Raw genomic sequence first — 19,685 nt, 5'->3', positions numbered from 1 at the left:
TGATTTCTCTAAGAGATTTTCTTTATATATTTGGAGGCTGTATTATTGGGTAAATATAAATTTAGAATCTCATTTCTTTGTTTTAAATTCATTATTAAATGATTAAATTTTTATCTCTATATCTACTGCTTTAACTTCTAATTTATCTAATATTAGCATAACTATATAACATTTAGTGTTTTGTATGGCATGTTTTTTCTGTTCTTTTACTTTCAATCTTTATGCCACTATACTTAAAGTATGTATTAAAGGTAATAAAAACTATTTTACCCCAAAATGTATCTTTTGATATATATTTGAAATGGCTGCCTCGAGGCTAGCAGACTGAGGTAGGGGAAATTTGTACCCCTAGAGAATCTTCATTAATGCAGCCATGCCATCCATTTCTATGCCTCTCTTGGATCTAGGAGAGATCGAGAGTCTGACACTTTCAAAAATCTGAAAAGAAACATTTACCATCTATTCTCTATGAGGGAGGCTTCATCTACATAACAAGTTCACCTTTGCTAGCCAAACCTCTTCCTTTCTCCCTCTCATGATCTGTCTTTCCAGTAAACCTGATTTACCCACATAACCTGTTTGGGTCCATGCTCTGAGTCCACATTTTTTTCAGTGGCCTCAGGATGGTATATAAGCTTCTGTATCTTATTTTTGGGTTGAGTCTTCATTCTGAAGACTCCCATGTAAACACATTAAATAAATTCGTATGCCTTTTCTCCTGTTAATCAGTCAACCTCATGTCAGGGATTTTTCAGTGAACCTTTAGGGGACCAATAGTCTATGGCTCCCACAGTTTCTTATAAGCAACCTATCATTGTTATTTTTATGCAGTCATTTCCTTTGTCTTTTAATTTAAATATGCTATTTACTTTTAATATAATCATTGATACATATATTTGAGTTTATATCATTTTACTGTTATCTAGCCCATTTTTCTCCTATATTAACTTATCAAGATTACCTCATTTTCTCTTAGCCCATTTTCCTCTTCTGTTAACTTACCAAGTGTGATGCCTGCAGCTTTGTTCTTCTTCTTCAACATTGCTTTAGCTATTTGGTATTTTTGTGGTTCCATAAAATTTTCAGGATTTTTTTTATTTATGTGAAAACTTTGGTTTTTTCATACAAGGTAAGAATTTTAGAACAGTTTATTTTCTCTTATCTATCTTCTGACTTCTGTGCTTATTTTTTGTATTTTAATTCAATGTGCATTTTAAATCCCAGGAGACATTATTTTATTATAGTTTTATACAATCTATGTATACATATATGTATATGTGTATATACATATGTATATGTGTATATACATATATGTGTATATACACATATGTATATATAGATTGTATAAAACTATAATAAAATAATGTCTCCTGGGATTTGTATGTGTATATATGTATATGTGTATATATACAATCTATATATTTATAATGTATATTATATATACAATCTATATACACATATACATATATACATATACGTATATACATATATATGCATATACGTATATGTGTGTATATACATATATGTATATATATAGATTGTATAAAACTATAATAAAATTCCATTGATAGGAATTTCACTGAATCTGTGCATTGCCTTGGGCAGTATGAACATTTTGACAATATTGATTCTCTCAGTCTATAAACATGAAATGTCTTTCCATTTATGTGTATTTTTTATTTTTTCATCAATGTTTTATAGTTTTCAGTGTGTAGAATTTTCACCTCCTTGGTTAAATTTCTTCCTAAGGATTTTACTATTTTGGATGCTGTTGTAAATGTGATTGTGTAGTTTGTTGTTAGTGTAGAGAAACACTAGTAATTTTTATATATTAATTTTCTATCCTGAATTAATTTATTAGTTCCAATACTTCTTTGATAGAGTACTTAGGGTTTTCTATATATATATAATATGCCATCTGCAAACAGAGACAATTTTACCTCTTCCTTTCCTATTTGGAAGCCTTTTCTTTCTTTCTTTTGCCTTATTTCTCTGGCTGGGACTTCTAGTACCCTATTGGAAAAATAAAGGGGTGAAAGTGGGCATTTTTACCTATGTACTGATGGTAAGGGAAAAGCTTTCAGCTTTTCACCATGAATGGTAATGTTACCTCTGGTCTTGTCATATACAGCCTTTATTGTACTGAGGTACATTCCTTGCAGATCTAATTTGTTGAGTGTTTTTTATCATGAAGAATGTTGAATTTTGGCAAACGCCTTTCCTGCATCTATTGAGATAGTCACATGATTTTTATCCTTAATGTTGTTAATGTAGTGTATGAAATTTGTTAATTTGCATATGTTGAATCTTTCTTGCATTTCAGGAATAAATCTCACTTGATCATGGTGAATGATTCTTTTATGGGTTGTTGATTTCAGTTTGTTAATATTTTATTTAGCATTTTTACATATATGTTTATCAAGAATGCTGGCTTGTAATTTTTATTTCATATTATGACCTCGTCTGGCTTTGCTATCAGGGTAATGCTGGCCTTACAAATTAAGTTCGGGAGTATTACTTTCACTTCAATTTTTGGGAAGTTTGAGAATAATTGGTATTAGTTATTCCTTAAATGTTTGGTAGAATTCAGCAGCAAAGCCATCCTGTCCTGTGCTTTTCTTTGATGAAAGACTTTTTATTACTGATTCAATCTTCTTACTTATCATTGGTTTGTTCAGATTTTCTATTTCATAATGATTCAGTCATGGTAGACTGTATGTATGCAGGAATGTGTCATTTTTTTCTAGATTATCCAGTTTGTTGGTATACAATTGTTCAGAGTAGTTTCTAATAATCCTTTGTATTTCTGTAGTATCAGTTATAAGTGTCATCTTGTTTTCTTTAAAAATATTTTAAGTTCTGGAATACATGTGCAGGACATGCAGGTTTGTTACATAGGTAAACGTGTGCCATGGTGGTTTGCTGCACCAGTCAACCCATCACTTAGGTGTTAAGCTCAGCATGCATTAACTTTTTATCCTGACACTCTCCCTCTCCCTGCCTTCACCTCCCAACAGGCCCCAGTATGTGTTGTTCCCCTCCCTGTGTCCATGTATTCTCACTGTTCAGCTCCCACTTATAAGTGAGAACAAACAGTGTTTGGTTCTCTGTTCCTGTGTTAGTTTGCTGTGGATGATGGCTTCCAGCTCCATCCATGTCCCTGAAAAGGACATGCTCTCATTTCTTTTTATGGATGTATAGTATTCCATGGTGTGTATGTACCACATTTTCTTTATCCTGTCTATCATTGATGGGCATTTGGGTTAATTCCATGTTTTTGCTATTGTGAATAGTGCTGCAATGAACATAGTCATGCATGTGGAATGGTTTATATTCCTTTGCTTATATACCCAGTAATGGGATTGCTGGGCCAAATGGTATTTCTGGTTCTAGATCTTTGAGGAATCGCCACACTGTCTTCCACAATGGTTGAACTAATTTGCATTCCCATAAACAGTGTAAAGGAGTTCCTATTTCTTCACAGCCTTGCCAGCATCTGTTGTTTCTTGACGTTTTAATAATCACCATTCTGACTGGCATGAGATGGTATCTCATTGTGGATTTGATTTGCATTTCTCTAATAATCACTGATGTTGAGCTTTTTTTTTTCATGTTATTTGGCCACATAAATGTCTTCTTTTGAGAAGTGTCTGTTCATGTCCTTTGCCCACTTTTTAATGGGGTTGGTTTTTTCTTGTAAATTTGTTTAAGTTCCTTGTAGATTCTGGATATTAGACCTTTGTTAAATGGATAGATTGCAAAACTTTTCTTTCATTCTCCCATGTCTGTTCACTCTGATGATAGTTTCTTTTGCTGTGCAGAAGCTCTTTAGTTTAATTAGATCCCATTTTTCAATTTTTGCTTTTGTTGCAATTGCTTTTCATGTTTTTGTCATAAAATCTCTGCTCCTGATTATGTCCTAAATGGTATTGCCTAGATTTTCTTCTAGAGTTTTTATAGTTTTGGGTTTTACATTTAAGTCTTTGATTAAAGACTTAAATGTAAAAAAGACTTAAATGTAAAAAAATGTAAGAAAGGGGTCCAGTTTCAATTTCCTGCATATGGCTAGCCAGTTCTCCCAGCACCACTTATCAGATAGGGAACCCTTTCCCCATTGCTTGTTTTTGTCAGGTTTGCTGAAGATAAGATAGTTGTAGATGTGTGGTCTTATTTCTGAGTTCTCTATTTTATTCCATTTTTCTATGTGTCTGTGTTTTTATGAGTACCATGCTGTTTTGGTTACTGTAGCCTTGTAGTATAGTTTGAGGTTGGGTAGCATGATGCCTCCAACTTTGTTCTTTTGCTTAGGATTGTCTTGACTAGTAGTGTATCATCTTTCATTTCTAATCTTATTTATTTGAATCTTCTCTCTTTTTCCTATTCTAGCTAAGAGTTTCTCAATTTTATCTTTTCAGGAGCAAACCCAGTTTTGTTAATCTTTTTTAATACTTTTCTAGTCTCATTTTCATTTATTTCTGCTCTGTTCATTTATTTCTTTGTTTTTTTCCTTCCTCCTTCTAATTTTGGTTTTAGTTTTTTCTCCTTTTTCTGATTCCCTGTAGTGTAATGTTAGGCTTTTTATTTAAAGTCTTTCTTTTTTATTAATGTAGGCATTTGTTGCTATAAACTTTCCTCTTAGAACTGCTTTTGCTTCATTCCATAAGTTTTGGTATGTTATGTTTCCATTTTCATTGTCTGTAGATATTTTTAAGTTTCCTTCTGAGGCCTTCTTTGACCTATTGGTTGTTCATGAGTGTGTTGTTTAATTCCCATGTGTTTGTGAATTTTCAAATATTTTATATTATTCATTTCTAGTTTTATAGCATTGTGATTGGAAAATATACTTGACGTGATTTCAATATTCTTAGAAATGTATTCAAACTTGTTTGTGGCCTAACACATAATGTATCCTAGAGAATGTACCATGTGTGATTGAGAAAAATGTGTATCTGCTGCAGTTGGATAAAATGTTCTATAAATTTTTAGGTCCATTTGGTTTAATGTGAAGGTCACATCCAATTTTTTATTAATTTAATTCTGAATGATCTATCCACTGTTGAAAGTGGGATATTGGTAGAAATGATGTTAGCAAAATGGTGGAACAGGAATTCTTCAGCTAAACTACTCCCCCAACTCCAGCCCACACCTGTGCTATACACACACACCCACACACAGAAATCCAACTAACAAATATTCTCAGGCAAAAATACCTTTGTGAATATCCCAAACTCAGGAGTGAGGCTGAGATATCCCCTGGGAAACTAGAACTGAAAAATGCTGCATTCAAAAGATAAGAAGAATGGTTCTCTTGGGCGATGTCACCCTTCCCATAACCCAGGACAGCACTACACACAGAGGATGTGACAAAATCCATGGTTTTTACAGTGGAAGAAGTGAGTTGAAGGTGGACATTCAGCTCACCACCTTTCTGGGACCCTTTGCAAGGGGCTTATTTCTGTCTTGCCCTATAGGAAACATTGACATTACCAGCAGGAATAGATCACCTGAGGTCAATTAGAAACAAAAAGCAAGGGTGGGGCTCACAGCAACCAAAGTACAGATCTTGGCTGTTGGTCTGTATTCTAGATGACAGAGGCACCAAAACGTAGAGACTAGCTCACAGAATCATGTGGCAGAAAGCATGTTCCATAGGTTTGCCAGACTTGAGTCCCTAATCAACTCCCTCACATAGCCCCGGTGCTCTTGTTAAGCCATATCCAGGCCAGAAGGCAACAGCAGGTCAGTGGTTATTCATGGAGGGAACATCCGGTCCCACCCACTCATGGCTGTTGAGTGGCAACTCTACATATTCTTGGTACTCTGCTTAAGCCCACTTTACACTGAGAGGCAAGCCCAAGTCCATGCGTATCTGTGGAACATAACCTCTGGCCCTACCCACCCAGTGTGGGCCAAACAGCAATCCCAGAGATGTTACCCAGCCTCAGTGCCCTGCACACAGCATTTCTCAACTTCAGATTCCAGACAATATTGCCCAGCCATGGAGACAATATTCATCCCTGCCCAATCAGAAATATTTACAGGACCTAGCCAGCAGCTGTGTGATGGCATAGTCCAGCCAGTGGTATCACTAGAACACGGAGCACAGCCAACAATACCAGTTGATCTCAGAGCACAAGAAGTAACCCAGCCCAACTAGAGAACCTAACACCAAGGTCTGCCTGTACAGGGTTGCTACCAGTTAGCCCATCCAAAATCCCAGGCTTGACTAAAGGGTAAAGGTCTGTAAATTCCAAAGAACACCTGCAAATGATGAAAGAGGTGGCCATCTTCTCAAATGTGCAAGCATTATGTAAGGACATAAGGATTATGAAAAATCAGGGAAATGTGACACTATCAAAAGAAATGAATAAAGTTCTAATAATCAACTCTATAAAAATGGAGATCTATGAAAAGACTAACAATTAATTCAAAATCCAAGGGAAATCCAAGAAAATATGGACAAAAATTAAATAAAATATACAAAGCAACTTATGAACAAAATGGTAAGTTTGACAAAGAAACAAAACAATTAAAAATTTGAAATCTTAGAGATAATAACTGAGCTGAAAAATTCCATAGAAAGTTTCAACAGGAGACATGATTAAGAATAAGGAAGAATCAGTGAGCTCTAAAATACATTTGAAATTATTCAATCATAGAAGCAGAAACAACGAAAACAAGAGACTAAGTAAAGAAGATCAATGCGAATTATGGAACACTGTCAAGTGAATTAACCTTCGTAATAGCAATTCCTGAGGAAAATGAGAAAGACAGAGTCCTGAAAAACACATATAAGAAAATAATGGCTATCAATTTTCCAAATTTTGGGAAAGATGACACCACTTGGTTACAGAAAACTCAGAGATTACCAATCAAATCTAACCCAAAGAGAAGTTTATGAAGACATGTCATATTAAATTATGAAAAATCAGGCAAAGAATGAATACTGAAAGCAGCAAGAGATAAAAGACATACCACAATCAAGAGAGTTCCAACATGGCTGTCAGCAGATTTGTCAGCAAAAACTCTGCAGTCCAGGAGAGAGTAGTATGACACATTCAATGTGCTAAAGCTAAAAAAAAAAAAAAAAAAAAAAATCATCAATCAGAAATGAGGGGAAAAAAACTTTCTCAGAGAAACAAAAGCTAAGGTAGTGTATCACCTCTAGGACTGCATTACAGAAATTGCTAAAGGAAGTTATTTAAGCTGAAGTGAAAGTCTGCTAATTAATAACATAAAACATATGAAAGTAAAATTCTCAATGGTACAAGTAATACATAGTCATATGCAGAATCTCTTGTACTGTGAGAGTGGTGTGTAAAGCAATTCTATCCCTACTAGGAGGGTTAAAAGATAAAACTATTTAAAAATAACTACAATAAATTTTTAAAATATAAAAATTAAAAAAAGATAAATTTTGATATCAAAATCACGAATGGTGGGAGGGAGAAAAGGAAAGTGTAGAAATTTTGTACATTATTAAAATGAAGTTTTTATCAGCTTAAGCAGCCTGTTGTAAGGTTAAGATATTTAATATAAGCCTCATTATAACCACAAACCAAAAGCCTATAGCAATTTCACAAAATATATAAAGACAGGATTCAAGGCATACGGCCACAGAAAATCATCACACCACAAAGGAAGAAAGCAAGAGAGGAAGAAAGAAAGAAAAGACTTCAGCCGGGTGCAGTGGCTCATGCCTATAATCCCAGCACTTTGGGACACCAAGGCGGGCAGATCACTTGAGCCCAGGAGCTCGACACCCGCCTGAGCAACATGGCAAAACCCCATCTCTACCAAAAATACAAAAATTAGCCGGGTGTGGAGGTGCACACCTGTAATCCCAGGTACTTGAGCGGCTAAGGCAGGAGGATTGCTTGAACCCGGAGGTAGAGGTTGCAGTGAGCTGAGATCACACCAGTGGACTCCAGCCTGGACGACACAGAGACCCTGAAGAAAGAAGGATGAGAGAAGAAAGAACGAAAGAAAGAGAGAGAGAGAGAAAGAAAGGAAAGAAAAGAAAGAAAAGGAAAGGAAAGGAAGAAGGAAGGAAGGAAAAAGAAAAAGAAAGAGAAGGAAGAAGGAAGAAGAAAGAAGGAGGGAGGGAAGGAAGGAAAGAAAGGAAGGAAGGGAAAGGAAAGGAAAGGAAGAAAGGAAGGGAAAAGAAAGGAATGCAAGAAGGAAGGAAGGAAGGAAAAGAAACTACAAAACAATCAGAAGCATATTACCAACTGGCAGTAGCAAGTCCTCACCTTTAATAATTACTTTATATTTAAATGGGTTAAATTATCTAATAAAAATACAGAGTGGCTGAATGGAGTAAAAAACAAGATCTAATCATATGTTGCCTAAAAAGAGACTCAATTTTCTAGTAAGGATGCACAAAGACCGAAAGTAAAGGGATAGAAAAAGATATTCCATGCAAATGGAAACCATAAAAGAGCAAGGATAGGTACACTTATATCAGACAAAACTCACCTTAAGTCAAAATTTTAAAAAGAGACAAAGAAGGTCACTAAATATGATAAAGGGAATAATTCACCAAGAGGATGTAACAATTATAAGTATATATGGACCCAACATCACAGCACCTAAATATATAAAGCTACTATTAAATAATCTGAAGAGAGGGATTACAATACTATAACAGTAGAGGGACCTCAAAATTCTACTTTTAACAATGGAAATATCATCTAGACAGAAAACTCAATAAAAAAACATTAAACTTGCATGAATTTTACAACAAATGAACTAAACAATCATAAACAAATCTTTTTATCCAACAGCAGTAGAATACATATTCTTCTCAAATGGACATGAAACATTCTGCAGATTGATCATATGCTACACCACACACACACAAAAATCTTAACAAATTTAAAAGGTTTAAAATTATATCACGAATCTTTCTGGATCTCAAAAGGAATAACTCCCAAACTTATTTCATGAGGCCAACCTTAGCCTGATGGCAAAGCCAGACAAGGTCATAAAAAGAAACAAAAATTATAAGCCAATATTCTTGATGAACATAAATACAAAAATCTTAAATAAAATAAGACATTAGCAAATTGAAGTCAACGACCTATAAAAGAATCATTCATCACGATCAAGTGGGATTTATTCCTGGGATGCAAGGACAGTTCAATATATACAAGTCCATATGTGTGATATACCTCATTAACAAAATGAAAAACAAAAATTACATAATAATTACATAATTAAAAAATTTCAATAGATGCAGAAAAAGCATTTGACAAATTTTATCACCCTTTCATGGTAAAAATTCTCAATAGATTTAGTAAAGAGGGAATGTACTTCAATACAATAAAGGACATAAATGGCAAACCCATTGTAGTCATCATTTTCAATGAAAATTTGAAAGCTTTTCCTATAAGATCAGCACCAAGCCAAGAATACCACTGTCACTGCTTCTCTTCAAAAGGGTACTTGAAGTCCTAGCCAGAGCAATTAGAAAAGAAAGCAAATAAAAGGCATCCAAATAGAAAAGGAAGAAATGAAATTATTTCTATTTGCTGACAACATGATTTTATATAGAGAAAATCCTACAGACTCCACAAAAAAACTGTTAGAACTGATAAAAATACAATAAAGTTGCAGGATACAAAATAAACATATAAAAATCAGTAGTTTTTCTATATATACTAAAAATGAGCTATTTGAAAGGAAATTAAGGGAAAAAATCTAATTTACAATAGCAACAAAAAATTATTATTTTATTTATTTTCAGTTCTGGGGTACATGTGTACAGGATGTGCAGGTTTGTTACATTGGTAAATGTGTACCATGTTGGTTTGCTGCACCTATCAACCCATCACCTAGGTATTAAGTCCAGCATGCATTAGCTCTTTTCCCTAATGCTCTACCCCCTTCCTTCCCCCAACAGGCCCCAGTGTGTGTTGTTCCCCTCCCTGTGTCCATGTATTCTCATTGTTCAGCTCCCACTTATAAATGAGAAGATGCAATATTTGGTTCTCTGTTCCTGTGTTAGTTTGCTGAGGAAAATGGCTTCCAGCTTTATCCATTTCCCTGCAAAGGACATGATCACATTTCTTTCTGTGGCTGCATAGTATTCCACAGTGTATATGTACCATATTTTCTTTATCCAGTCTATCATTGATGAGCATTTGGGTTGATTTCATGTCTTTGCTATTGTGGATATGCTGCAATGAACATGTATCTTTATAATAGAATGATTTTTATTCCTTTGTGTATATACCCAGTAATGAAATTGCTGGGCCAAATGGTATTTCTGGTTCTAGATCTTTGAGGAATCACCACACGGTCTTCCACAATGGTTGAACTAATTTACATTCCCACCAATAGTGTAAAAGAGTTCCTATTTCTCCACAGCTTTGCCAGCATCTAGTGTTTCTTGACTTTTTTTTTTTTCTTTTCTAGATAGAGTCTCACTCTGTTGCCCAGGCTGGAGTGCAGTGGTGGGATTTCAGCTCACTGCAACCTCCACCTCCTGGATTTAAGCAATTCTCTTGCCTCAGCCTCTGAAGTAGTTGGGACTACAAGCATGCACCACCACGCCCAGCTAATTTTTTTGTTTTTAGTAGAGACAGGGTTTCACCATGTTGGCCAGGCTGGTTTCAAACTCCTGGCCTCAGTCAATCCACCTGCCTTGGGCTCCCAAAGTGCTGGGATTACAGACGTAAGCCACTGCACCTGGCTGCTTCTTGACTTTTTAATAATCGCCATGCTGACTGGTGTGAGATAGTATCTCAGTGTGGTTTTGATTTGCATTTCTCTAATAATCAGTGATGTTGAGCTTTCCTTCATATGTTTGTTGGCCATATAAATGTCTTCTTTTGAGAAGTGTCTGTTCATGTCCTTTGTCCATTTTTTAATGGGTTTTTCTTTTTCTTGTAAATTTGTGTGAGTACCTTGTAGATGCTGAATATTAGACCTTTGTCACATGGATAGATGGCAAAAATGTTCTCCCATTCTGTAGGTTGTGTGATCATTCTGATGATAGTTTCTTTCGCTGTGCAGAAGCTCTTTAGTTTAATAAGATCCCATTTTTCAATTTTTGCTTTTGTTGCAAATGATTTTGGCAATTTAATCATAAAATCTTTGCCCATAACTATGTCCTGAATGGTATTGCCTAGATTTTCTTCTGGGGTTTTTACAATTTTGGGTTTTACATTTAGCTCTTTAATCCATCTTGAGTTAATTTTTATATAAGGTATATGGAAGGGGTCCAGTTTCAATTTTCTGCCTATGGCTAGCCAGTTCTCCCAGCACTGCTTATCAAATAGGGAGTCCTTTCCCCATTGCTTGTTTTCATCAAGTTTGTTGAAGATCAGATGTAGCAACAAAAATTTAAATACTTAGAAGTAAATGTAACCAAGGAGATAAAAGTCCTCTATACTGAAAATTATGGAAGAGCTATGACAGAAATTGAAATGAATACAAATAAAGATATAACATGATCAAGAATAGTAAGAATTTATATTGCTGAAATGTCCATATTACCCAAAAAATCCACAGATTCAATGCAATTTCCATCAAAATTCTCATATATTTTTCACATAAATGGAAAAATCAATTCCTAAATTTATATAGGACCACAAATGATTCTGAATACACAAAACAATGTTGAACAAAGAACAAAACAAAAAAATAAAAACTAAGCTGGAGATATCACACTCCCTGATTTTAGAACATATTATAAAGTGACTATAATCACAATAGCATGACACTGTCATAAAACAGACACATTACCCAATGAAACAAAATAAGAGCCCAAAAATAAACCCATCCATCTATGGTCAATGGATTTTTGACAACGGTGTCAAGAACACACAATGCAGAAAGCACAGTCTCCTCAATGGTGTTGAGAAAATTGCAAATCTACATGCAGAAGAATGAAATTGGATCATTTTCTAGCACCATATAAAAATCAACTCAAAATGAATTAAAGTCTTAAATATAAGATCTGAAACTATAAAACTACTAGAAGAAAACATAAGGGGAAAGTTCTAAGACAATGGTTTTGGAAATGAGTTTTTGGAAAGCACCCCTAAAGCACAAGCAACAAAAGCAAAAGACAAACACACACATACACACGTGCATGCACGCACACACACACACACACAACTGGGACAGCATCAAACTAAAAAGCTTCTGAAGAGCAAAGGAAGCAACAATGTGAAGAGACAACAAACACAATGGAAGAAAATATTTGCAAACCATACATCTGATAAGGCTTTAAAATTCAAAATATATAAGGAACTCAAAGAACTAAATAGCAAGAAAACAAATAACCCTGTTTAAAAATAAGCAGAACCTGGAGAGACATTTCTCAAAAGAAGGCATACAAATGGCCAACATGTACATGAAAAAGTGCTCAGCATTACTAATCCACAGAAAAATGCAAATTAAAACCATAATAAGATATGACCTCACAACTATTAGAATGGCTTTTATCAAAAAGAGTAATGATAACTTTTGGTAAGGATGCAGAGAAAGGGGAATTTTTGTACATTGATGGTAGGAATGTAAAGTTGTTGCAGCCATTATAGAAAATGGTATGTAGGTCTCTCAAAAAACTAAAAATAGAACTATGGGCCAGTAATCTCACTTTTGAGTATATATTAAAGAAATCTGAAGTCAATATATCAAAGAGGTTTCTGCCTTCCCAGGGTTCTTGCAGCATTATTCACATTAACCAAGATATAGAACAAAACTAGATGTCCATGGAAAAATGAATAAATAAAATGTACGTGTGTGTGTGTATATATATATATATATATATACACACACACACACACACATATACCCGTGCTAAATGTTCATGGACACATGAATGAAGAAAACCATATTTTCTTTACCAATTTGTCCAAGGACATTTAGCTTTTTGGTGTGTGTATATGTATATATACATATGTATACATATACATATATGTACATATATACATATACATACACATATATGCACTTCGGTATATATCTGGTGAGTGTATATATGTGTATATATGTACATCTATACACACATGGACACATATGTATATGAGTGTGTATATGTACACATATGTGCACACATATATCCACACAAAGTATATCCATATATACACATATGTACCTATATGCACATACCAGATATACATATATATATAATGGAATACTACTCAGCCTTTAAAAAAGAATGAAGTTCTGTCATTTAAAACAATATGGAGAAACCCAGAAGACAATAGTCTAAGTGAAATAAGCCAGCTGCAGAAAAACCAATACTGTATGATCTTACTTTAATGTGGAATCTAAAAAAGTTGAAATCACAGAAGTAGAAAGCAGAATGATGGTTACCATAGGCTGTGGATGGGGTGGGGTGGGAGGGAGGAAATGAGGAATTGCTGATCTAAGGGTACAGAGTTTCAGACAGAACAATTTTTGAGATCTAATGTATAGCAGTGACTATAGCACATAATAATTGTACATTTCAAAATAACTAAGACAGTAAATTTCAAATGTCTCACCATAAAAATGATGAGTAAGCAAGGTGAAGAATATGTTAACTAGCTTGATTTAAGCATTCCACATTGTATACATCTATCAAGAAATTAATTACATTTTACCCCACAAAGTATACAATGATTTCTCAATGAAACTCATATTAATAATAATAACAGAAAGTAGAATATTAAAGTATCCTACTATTATTTTATTATTGTCTATTTCTCCTTTCAGATCTGTTATATATTTTCATGCTTTATGTTTGATGCATATATACTTACAATTGTGGTAACCTCCTGAGGAATTGATCACTTTATTATAAAATGACCTTCGTCCATTTTTACAGTTTTTGACTTAAATGTCCATTTTGTCTGATGTGAGTATGCCTGTCCCTGCTCTCTTTTGATTTCCATTTGCACGGAATATCTTCTTCCATCTTTTCAATTTTGGTCTTCGTGTGTTCTTACTAGTAAAGTGAGTCATTTGCAGGCAGCTTATCGTTGGATTTTCTTTTTATATCCATTCATTCACTCTGTGTCTTTTAATTGGAGAACTTAATCTATTTAAATTTAAGAAAACTATGGATAGGTAAGAACTTACTATTGCCATTTTGATAATTGTTTTCTGGTTGTTTTGTAAATCTTTTGTTTCTTTTTTCCTCTCTTGTTGTTTTCCTTTCATGATTTTCTACAGTGGTATACTTTAAATTTTTCTCCTTATTTTTTGTGTATCTAATGTATGTTTATCTCATAGTTTATATGATTATAACAGGCTATTTTAATTGGTAACAACTTTGAATTTGACTATATGCTTATCTTTACCAGTGAATTTTATACTTTTATATGTTTTCATGTTAATTTTTCATTGGAGCTTGAAGAATTCCCTTTATTATTTCTTGTAAGGCAGGCCTAATGGTGATAATTTCCCTTAGCTTTTGTTTCTCCAGGAAAGTCTCTATCTTTCCTTCATGTTTGGAGGACAACTTTGCCAGGTAAAGTATTGTATTCTTGGTTGACAGTTTCTTTCTTTCAGTACTTTAAATGTATCATCCTCTTCTCCCTGGCATGTAAGGTTTCTGTTGAGAAATATACTGATAGTCTTATGGAGGTTCCCTTGTGCATCATAAGCCTCTATTCTCTTGCTGTTTTCATAATTTCATCTTTTACTTTGAGTTTGATTATAACATATATTGGTAAAGTCTTCTTTGGATTGAAACTGCTCATTAGAGGAATGCAAGTCAAAACCACAATGAGATACCATCTCATGTGAATTAGAATGGCAATGAGTCAGGAAACAACAGATGCTGGAGAAGATGTGTAGAAATAGAAATGCTTTTACACTGTTGGTGGGAGTGTAAATTAATTCAACCATTTTGGAAGACAGTGTGGCAATTCCTCAAGGATCTAGAACCAGAAATGCCATTTAACCCAGCAATCCTATTACTGGGTATATACCCAAAGGATTATAAATCATTCTACTATAAAGACACATGCACACGTATGTTTATTGTGGCACTATTCACAATAGCAAAGACTTGGAAACAACCCAAATGCCCATCAGTGATAGACTGGATAAAGAAAATGTGGCACATATACACCATGGAATACTATGCAGCCATAAAAATGGATGAGTTCATGTTCATTGCAGGGACATGGATGAAGCTGGAAACTATCATTCTCAGCAAACTAACACAGGAACAGAAAACTAAACACCACATGTTCTCACTCATAAGTGGGAGTTGAACAATGAGAACACATGGACTCAGAGAGGGGAGCATCACACACTGGAGCCTGTTGGGGGAGGGGAGGGCTAGGTGAGGGATAGCATTAGTAGAAATACCTAATGTAGATGACGGGTTGATGGGTGCAGGAAACCATCATGGCACGTGTATACCTATGTAACAAACCTGCACGTTCTGCACATGTATCCCAGAACTTAAAGTATAATTTAAAAAATAATTAATTAAAAAAAGAAATAGTACTGAATCTGTAAATTGTTTTGGACAGTATGGACACATTAATGATATTGAGTCTTCCTATCCATGAGCTTGGGATGTTTTTCCATTTGTTTGTGTCTTGATTTTTTTGAGCAGTGTTTTGTAATTCTCATTGTAGAGATCTTTCATCTCCCTGGTTGGCTGTATTCCTAGAGTTTTTTGTGTGTGTATGTGTGTGGAAATTGTGAATGGAATTGCCTTCCTGATTTGGATCTCAACTCGGCTGTTGTTTGTGTGTAGGAGTGTTAGTGAGTTTTGTACATTGATTTTGGATACTGAAACTTTCCTGCAGTTGTTTATCAGCTTAAGGAGCTTTTTGTCCTAGACTGTGAGGTTTTCTAGATATAGAATCATGTCATCTGCAAAGAGGGACAGTTTGACTTCCTCTCTTCCTATTTGGATGTCTCTTATTTCCTTCTCTTTCCTGATTGTTCTGGCTAGGACTTCCAATACTATGTTAAAGAGGAGTGGTGAGAGAGGGTAATCTTGTCTTGTGCCAGATTTCAAGGGGACTGCTTCCAGCTTTTGCGCATTCAGTATAATGTTGGCTATGGGTTTGCCATAGATGGCTCTTATTATTTTGAGGTATGTTCCTTCAATACCTAGTTTACTGAGAGTTTTTAACAAGAAGGGATGTTGAACTTTATCAAAAGACTTTTTAACATCTATTGAGATAATCATGTGGTTTTTGTCTTTAGTTCTGTTTATGTGATGAATCACATTTGTTGAATTGTTCAACATACTCAAATCAATAAATGTGCGTCCCAGGGATGAAGCCTATCTGTTTATGGTGGAATAGCTCTTTGATGTACTGCTGGATTTGGCTGTGTATCCATCTGCTCCTCGGCCTTTTTTATGTGTAAACTATTTATTACTGATTTAATTTTGGAGCTCATTATTGGTCTGTTTGGGAATCAATTTCTTCCTGGTTCAGTCTTGAGAGGGTGTATATGTCCAAGAATTTATCCATCTCACCTAGGTTTTCTAGTTTGTGTAAATAAATTTTCTACCCCTTTATCTTTTTCTGTTGTTCCCTTTGGACTCTCATATAATGTGTATATCAGTTTGCTTTAGGATGTCCCATAAATCCCAAAGTATTTTTTTCACTAATTTTTATTCTTTTTGTTTTTCTGACTGGATAATTTGAAATGGATGATCTGTCTTCAAGTTTGCTTATTCTTTCTACTACTTCATTGTGCTGTTTCAATCTCTTTAATTTTTCAGTAGAGTTATTTTATTCTTCTGCTCTAGAATTTCTGCCCTTTTATGATTTATACCTCTCTTGAATTTCTAGTTTTGTGAATACATAATTTTCCTGATTTTATTAATTGTGTTTTTTTGTTGTCTTTTAGCTAACTGAGTTTTTAAAAGACAATTATTTTGACCTCTTTGTCAGGCAATTCATATCCATATTTTTTTGGAGTCAGCTGTTCAGCTATTTTGTTACTCTGATGGTGTCATATTTCTTTGATTTTTTTTATGTTCCTAGAAGCTTTGTGTTACCGTCTTCCTTTCATGTTTCTTGAAGACTTTCATTGCTGCAGTTGAAGGAGCAATCACATCCTCCACTCTAGCTAACTAGCTTATAAAACAAACAAACAAAAAACAAAACAAAACAAAACTTTTATCAGTCAGCCTGGCTAGAGATTCTGGAGGGGGGTGGCTCTCAGGCCTTCTTCTTCTTCTTTTTTTTTTTTTTTTTTTTGAGACAGAATCTCACTCTGTTGTCCAGGCTGGAGTGCAGTGGCACGATCTTGGCTCACTGAAAGCTCCACCTCCTGGGTTCAAGCAATTCTTCTGCCTCAGCCTCCCTAGTAGCTGGGACTATAGGCGCATGCCACCACCCCCCTAGCTAATTTTTGTATTTTTAGTGGAGATGGGGTTTCATCATGTTGACCAGGATGGTCTCAATCTCTTGACTTCATATTTCCACCCACCTCGACCTCCCAAAGTGCTGGGATTAAAGGCATGAGCCACTACGCCCGGACTCTCAGACCTGTATATGAATGTGCCTTTCCCATTTCTCTTGTTCTTTCTCAGTGGTGGTGGTGGTGGGGAGGTGTCTTAGAATTATATGCTTTCTCTCAGTCCCACAAAGCAGGCTGGACTCTGAGAGCCTTTTGTTTATTTTCCTTAGGGCAGTGACCTGAAGGTTCTTGGCTGTGCACTTTCTCCTGATCCATCAGGGCTGTCTGCTAATTTATGTGTCCTATGTGTGAAAGCTCACATGCAATCTGTGGTGGTTCATGTGTGCTCTCCGTGGAGGGAGCACATACATGTTGATGTCTATGGTGTGCTCAGGATGCCAGCCACATCAAGTGGTACATGCAGAGTGCTGAGGATATATGTCAGCTTGTTGGATGTTCACAGTTGAGACACCCCATGAGACTCGCGTTTGGAGATCCAGGCAGAGTCTTCAACCCAGCCAGTAGGATCTGCAGCTTGTTGAGATTTGTGTGCCAGCTGCCACTAAGCCTCTCCTCTTGTCCCTGCTCCTAGCTGCCCCTAGATGTTTTCGCTATGCATATTCCCTGTGTTTTGGGTGGGGTGAAACACAAGTGAGCCTCCTGGATAGCATCTCAGAAGGCTGGGGAAGCCAGGCACTCATTTGATCTCCCTTTTTCCCACTAGGAGAAATCACAGGCTGAGTGAATCTCTTAGCATTGAGCTATGCTGCGCTTGGGGAGGGATAATATGGGTAAAGTGAAGCTATTCTTACTCCCCTTAGTGTATTTATTCTTCAGTTTTTTCTTTGTTTGTTTTGTTTTTGCTTCATGGAGGTGCTGGAACATTTTAACTAAATGACTGGGCTACCATAAAAGCATTGCTATCATGTGTAGTTGTTAAAATCAGTGTTTCTGGGTGGGGGTTGGGGGTGGAGGGAGAGTTGAAGGCTGAAACTTCCCATTCTATCATCTTGACATCCCAAATAGGAACTTCACTGCAAGAAATTGGTTTCTGTCTTTCTTTTTATAATTTGTATTGCTTATCTTTTAAACATTAATTCAACAATCATCTCTCTGTTCTCTGTGTCTTAAGTGGCCTTCCCTAGTTACTTTTATCATGCCATATAGTTTATTTACTTTGCAGCATATGTGACAATGAAAATTATTTTTTGTTTTCATTGCTGTTTATTTCTTCATTATTTATTTCTGCCATTGTAATAAGGTCTTAGAAATTTTATCTATATTGTTATTTTTGTAGCCCCTAGAACAATATGTGGCCCAGAGTAGGTGCTCTCTGAATAATTATTGAATAAGTAAAATTTTCAAAGGATTCTAAAGTTTTCTTCAAAGCTCCAAAAAGTTCTAATTAGTCTATTATTTTGCTGAAATAAAATCTAATTTCTCAAATATTAGCATTTGTAATAAAAATGATGTATTCTTCAGCTTTATGTTTTGATTATATATGTAGTATAGCCAATTACATTTTATTGCAAGTCTAAAGCAGTTCTGTTATATCCCAGATCAAATAGGCTTTATGAGCCTTCCAGGGAGCTTAAACTGTATTTATTACATTGTTTCTGCATGAAAATGTGATTTTGTGATTGAAGTAACAATTTTTACTTTCCAACAAACTTTTACTTTGTTTACTTTTTGTTAAAAAAGTAATTTTTTACATTGATAACAGTTGACCTTTGAGTTCTGAGCAAGCATTAAACCTTTGGGTTATAAACCACATTTGCATTAAAAGCACACTAATACTCATGCAGCAACTATACTAAGTCTTTTTTTCAGAAGTGAGTAGGAATGTAAACGTCAAATTGGTAACTGTAGAACTATATATGAAACAAAGAAGGTATATGATATATAACTTCTGCCTTTGTTAGGTATTTGTTTCTGCTGTGGTCATTGGATTTGAGTGCAGTACCCCACAGTATTGGATAGTCATTAGGACAGTCCTTACATGGGTCTCTATAAAAACACCATTGAATAAGAAAATACTTATTGGTGCATATTTACCTATTGTTTAGAAAAAAGTTGGAATGGGTGGCATCCCACTCACTTTCTTAAAACTCATCTGAGAGATAATGTAGAAAAGGTATTACCTTCTACACCAAAATGTTTTGTTTGTATTATGTATTCATATTTTTCTTTGATATTTATTTAACTTCTTTTTGTGAGATTAATAGAGGCCATATTCTTTACTATTTAGCCAAACTATTTTTTACTTCCTTAAGTAATTATTTCATTTAAGAGGTTTAATTTTT

The 19,685-nt window shown here is 35.0% G+C and overlaps 2 long non-coding RNA genes across 2 annotated transcripts in view; one reads left to right on the top strand and one right to left on the bottom strand.

The window, feature by feature from the left end:
* Nucleotides 1–19,685, bottom strand: part of LOC134810171 (uncharacterized) — a 110,811-nt gene that overhangs the window by 10,445 nt on the left and 80,681 nt on the right. The window contains exon 3 of the long non-coding RNA XR_010157578.1: nucleotides 6,976–7,072. This is a non-coding gene — a long non-coding RNA (uncharacterized LOC134810171). The remainder of the gene's footprint in view (nucleotides 1–6,975; nucleotides 7,073–19,685) is intronic.
* Nucleotides 1–19,685, top strand: part of LOC104006740 (uncharacterized) — a 90,961-nt gene that overhangs the window by 38,301 nt on the left and 32,975 nt on the right. The gene's annotated exons all lie outside the window — the stretch shown is intronic.

Source organism: Pan troglodytes, chromosome 5 (genome assembly GCF_028858775.2).
Source record: "Pan troglodytes isolate AG18354 chromosome 5, NHGRI_mPanTro3-v2.0_pri, whole genome shotgun sequence".
NCBI lineage: Eukaryota > Metazoa > Chordata > Mammalia > Primates > Hominidae > Pan > Pan troglodytes.
This window is presented reverse-complemented; position numbering and strand designations above follow the sequence as displayed.